Raw genomic sequence first — 5,680 nt, forward strand, 5'->3', positions numbered from 1 at the left:
AGTGTTGAAAAATATTTAGTCTACAAAAGAAAATACCCGAGGGAGTGGGACAGCTGAACTCAAATATTTTAAGTGCTTTTATGAGGGAGGAGTGAGATTTTTGTGAAGTGCCAAAGAACAAAGTTAGGATCCATGGGCAGAAATCATGAAATTGGGCTCAGTTTAAGAATTTTCTTATAATGAGATCTATTGGATGGCGACAGGAGCTGCCTTGGGATGCATTGTGTCCCATGAACTAGAGGTTTGCAAGCCAGTGGGTGACAACCAGCTCCTCCCAATCCATCAAATACTGTGACTCCTCTAACTCTAACTTACATGTGGAAATGGGACCCAGGGGCAGGGAGCCTCCCATGAAGGGAGATTCAGAAGACCTGACCGCAAGCTCAGGAGACAGGAAGTTTCCCTGGCTTCCGGAACACTCCTGGGAGCCGCTTCAGGGGGCCCAGACTTCTGGGGACCAGCAGATGTGTGACCATGGCTTGAAACTAAAGGAAAGGAGGAAGACAGGTAAGTGATGGGAAGTGGCTCGCCCAGACTTAGGGTTTTCTTAATGTTTTTGGACCCACAAATGCTTCAGCCCTGAGTAGCACGCTACAGTGATTCCTCACTGCTTTCCAATCTCGTTCTTCCCAGCTGGGTTTAGTGTGTTTGCTCCCTTTTACAACTCTTTTCTTTACCATCCAGACACCCTTTCTCTTCTGCACCAAAGTGATCCGCCTGTTCTTCCGCCTGACAACCCATCACAGATTCCCTTCTGCCTGCACCTTCCTCTCTCCCACCCAGGGCTCTCCCCTGTTTGCCTCAGCCAAACCAGGGGTTTCAACCTGACCTCCGGAAAGCCCTCTGTGGTTTCAGCCTAGCTCCTAAGTACTGCAGATTGGGCTCTGTGCTGCAGTGGCCCCGGGGGTCTGCAGTCCTCTACCAGCTGCCTGCGTGTGAATGACACATGTATCCTGTTGGCATAAGAGCCCAGATGGCAGCTCCTGGGGCTGGCTGTGTTCTTGCCGGACTTCACAGGGCCCATCACACTGAGGTCTGAGACACCCTCACGGCCGGCCACCAGCATGCCCCCCGAGCAGAGACAAAGGAGGGTGCTGGCCTCCAGACCACCTGGACAATCGCTTTCATTGATAGGGTAACTAGTTCATCTTGATTTGCCTGGAATTGTCCCAATTTTAGCATCGAAAGTTCTGAATCCTGGGAACTCCCTCAGTCCCCGACAAACTGGGATGGTTGGTTGCCCTGAGTACCTGTGTGTATAAGACATGATGCCTTCTTCCAGGTAGGGAAGAAGAGAGAAAGTAGACGAGGCCCTCCACGCTAGAGACACTTATAGCCCAAGGGATTTTTCTGGAAAACTGTAAACCCAGGAGGCCTAGTTCCCACTGCCTGCCCCCTCCATAGCCACATTCTCCATGAGCGGGGCAGCAGGGGCTGGTGAGGGGTGATCAAATACTAGATCGATGAGCAGGTTCCCAGCCTAGGCCTGTTTAAGCATGAACTGGCAGGTCTTGACCAGGAGAAGTGGTATCATGGGGGCCACCACCACCATTCCTGCTCCTGTCAATAACCCCATGGACAGCAGATCTGGACTTGTCCACTCCTGCTCTCCTCTCCCATGGACGCCTGCCTCACATCTGAAAATGGTTGAAAGAAGAGAGGTGGCCAGCTGGCAGGGCCTTCTCAACTCAACCTCCCTCATCACCTGGTTCCCCAGCCAGTCTCATAACCAGTCCCTCCTCGTTTAGAAGCCACTGGGGACCCGTTTTCTCTTCCCTTCCCAACAGCACCACCTGCTGGTCATAGAGGCACTTGGCCTTCTGCTAATCACACCCAGTCTGGCCTGAGTTGGAGATGGCCGCACACACTGGGGCCCAGTCAATGCTCTGTGTGGAGAAGACAAGAGGACAGAGATGCAGCATCTAACAGAGTCAGAGGAAGGCTATATGTGCAAGACAGAGTTACACTACTTATAGGGTGGGAGCAACACGAATAATGGTTCAGGACATAGGATCAAGAATCAGACTTCTGGAATTCAAATCTAAACTCCACCACTTCTATTGTTTCCTTAAAGCAAATTTCTCCTGTGTGAGAGTATGTGACGCAGAATCTCCTTTGTGCCAAGCCCTGGAGTTACAGCAGCGAACCAGATACACAGAATCCCTGTCTCCCAGAGCTCACATGAGGAGGAAGACAGACAAAAAGCAACTCAGCAAATGCATAAATAAGAAAGTGAAAATGAAGAAAATGAAACAAAGTGATGAGGAGTGTCCGGGGAAGAGGGATGCTCTTTAGCTCGGGTAGCATGGAAAGGCCGATCTGAGATGGGGATGTCCGAGTAGCAACATGAACAATAGGAAGGAGCTTTCCATGTGGGATCAGGTGTGAGCATTAGCGCAAAGAGAACAGCAGGTACAGGGAGTTCTGCAGGTCAGACCCCCTCTGGAGCCTCAAACTCAGACACTGCATTTGAAGGTAGACACGGGCCAACTTTTAGTTCATCCAAATGAACATGAGCAAAAGGGCGAGGTCTCTGGGCACCTTGTCACACGAGCCGTGGCTGAAGGAAGGGGGCGTTTCATCTGGAGATGACTTAGGGACACACAGTGGCTGTCTTCAGGCCTTTCAAATGTCAAAGAGAGAGGCCGTGGATTTATTACTTGTGATCCCAAGGAGAATAGCATGGATCGGTGAGTTCTGGGCACAGAAAAGCGGATTCTGCTCATATCAGGAATAAAACGGCCTAGCAAATGAAATGAGCCACTCATGAAGTAGTGATCCCACTCTCCATGAAATATGCAAGCAGAGGCCAAATAAGTAGCTGAGATTATAGGAAGTGTGGATGCAATTTTTTTCATCAATAATTATCACCTACTCTTGCACTTGAATTGCTTATAGGTTACCACAAGATTTTGCTTCTCTCTGAATGCAGTAAAACAGCCTTAGTCAGCCAGTCACTGGAGGGACGGCTGCCCCAAGGTTGGGGAACATCACAGCAGGGCAGGAGAAAACTGGCTGTTGGGTACAGAACACGCTTCTTGTCAAACCCAGAGCAGATTCTGGCAAAGACAAAAAGTGGAGGTCCTCACCTCCCTTTCATATGTTCCCCTTTTCTGTCCCAGCACCAGAAGATGGAATTTCCTTTCCTCACAATGGTCTAAGAAAAAACTAGTCTAAGCAATTAGAGAAATTATCCTCCTCTTCCCAAGTCCTGAAAGTTTTTATGTTGCACACCCTGGTAATAAAAATATTTCAGCTTCACAATAAACATATAAAAACGGTGTTCAACCTCTCATTATTCATCAGAGAAATGCAAATGAAAACTTCAAAGAGATACCACAACATACTGACTGGAGGGGATAAAAGTAAGAAGACAGAATCACAGTGTGGGTGAGGTTGTAGGAGTGCAAATTGGTGCAACCACTATGGAAAACTCTTTGACAGTCATTACTAAAGCAGAATGTATACACAGCCCATGACTGAGCAATTCCTCTCCTAGGCATCTGCCCTGCATACAGTCACCAAAAGTCAAATATTAGAATGTTCATTCTAGCTCTCATCAGGCATCCTTGTGAAAATGACATCACCTTTAAACCCTTGGTGGCAACCCCGACACACTGCCATGCAGCCCAGGGAAGACAGGGCAACCTGGAAGTCCAACTACTTCCTTCAGATCATCTAATTTTTCTATGATTATCTGAAATGTTTCATTGTAGGAGCAGCAATGTGGGCTCCAAGTAGATGCAGCAGATCCACATGTTCCTCTGAGGGAAGGCTGTGGTGCCAATGGACAAGAACACCATGATGCGCAAGGCCATCCAGGGGCACCTGGAAAACAACCCAGCTCTGGAAAAACTGTTGCCTCATATCCAGGGAAATGTGGGCTTTGTGTTCACCAAGGAGGACCTCGCTGAGATCAGGGACATGCTGCTGGCTAGTAAGGTGCCAGCTGCCGCCCATGCTGGTGCCATTGCCCCATGTGAAGTCACTGTCCCGGGCCAGAACACCGGTCTGGAGCCCAAGAAGACCTCCTTTCTCCAAGCTTTAAGCATCACCACTAAAATCACGAGTGACACCACTGAAATCCTGAGTGATGTGCAGCTGATCAAGACTGGTGACAAAGTGGGAGCCAGCGAAGCCACACTGCTGAACATGCTGAACATCTCTCCCTTCCCCCTGGGGCTGATTATCCAGCAGCTGTTCAACAGTAGCAGTATCTACAACCCTGAAGTGCTTGATATCCCACAGGAAACTGCATTCTCGCCTCCTGGAGGGTCTCCGCAATGTTGCCAATGTTTGCCTGCAGATTGGTTACCCAACTGTTGCATCAGTACCTCATTCTACCATCGATGGGTACAAGCAAGTCCTGGCTTTGTCTGTGGAGACTGATTGTACCTTCCTACTTGCTGAAAAGGTCAAGGCCTTCTTGGCTGACCCATCCGCCTTTGTGGCTGCTGCCCCTGGGGCCACTGCCACCACTGCTGCTCCTGTTGCAGCTCCAGCCAAGGCTGAAGCCAAGGAAGAGTTGGAGGAGTTGGACGAGAATATGAGATTTGGCCTATTTGAGTAATCATCAAAAGGCAACCGACTCAACCAGGTTTATTTTCAAAACAAAGAAATAAAGGCTTACGTCTTTCAAAAAAATATTTATTCTAGTGTTATTCATAATATCCAAGTATCAGAAAGATACAAATACACATCAATGAATAAAAAACAGTGGTATAGTCACACAGTGGAATTCCATACAGCAATGTGTACAAATGATCTACAGCTACACACAGCAATAGGGATGAATCTCACAAACATAAAGTAAGTGGCCAAAAAAAAAGACACATAAAAAAGCATTAGGATGAAACATATGAAATTGCCATTTATGAAGGTCAAAAACTGTTCATAGGGCTCAACATAAAACACTCTATAAAGTTCCATTTATATCATTTATCATAGGGTTCAACATAAAACACTCTGTATAGTTCCATTTATATCATTTATCATAGGGTTCAACATAAAACATTCTGTATAGTTCCATTTATATCATTTATCATAGGGTTCAACATAAAACACTCTGCATAGTTCCATTTATATCATTTATCATAGGGTTCAACATAAAACACTCTGTATAGTTCCATTTATATCATTTATCATAGGGTTCAACATAAAACATTCTGCATAGTTCCATTTATATCATTTATCATAGGGTTCAACATAAAACACTCTGCATAGTTCCATTTATATCATTTATCATAGGGTTCAACATAAAACACTCTGCATACTTTTCATTTATGTCATTTATGTACAGTATAAAACCTGGCCAAATACATCTCTGTTGTAGACAGTAAGAACGTGGCTGTGTGTGTGTTGGTTGTAGTAGTGTGGTCATTGGATAGGAGACAAAGGAAGGCTTCTGTGTTGCTGGTAACATTCTATTTTTTTGTCTGGGGGTTGCTTACCTGGTTGTGTTCAGTTTGTGAAAATTCATTCAGCTGGACATTTACAATATATGCACTTTTCTGAATGCATATTTTAATAAAGAGTTGAAAGTTTTATTGAGGTTCATCATATAATACATATATATTATTTAGAAGCAATAGATATGTACTGTCATTCTCACATCATGTAAGTTAAAAAACAAACACAAAATACAGACAATTTTAAAAGACAAGATAAAAATACATAAAGA

The 5,680-nt window shown here is 45.7% G+C and overlaps 1 pseudogene; it reads left to right on the forward strand.

Annotated features, from left to right (window-relative positions):
• Window positions 1-323: 323 nt before the first annotated feature.
• Window positions 324-4,570, forward strand: LOC105530596 (annotated as a pseudogene).
• The last annotated feature ends 1,110 nt before the right edge of the window (window positions 4,571-5,680 follow it).

Source organism: Mandrillus leucophaeus, unplaced genomic scaffold, assembly GCF_000951045.1.
Source record: "Mandrillus leucophaeus isolate KB7577 unplaced genomic scaffold, Mleu.le_1.0 Scaffold830, whole genome shotgun sequence".
Lineage (NCBI taxonomy): Eukaryota > Metazoa > Chordata > Mammalia > Primates > Cercopithecidae > Mandrillus > Mandrillus leucophaeus.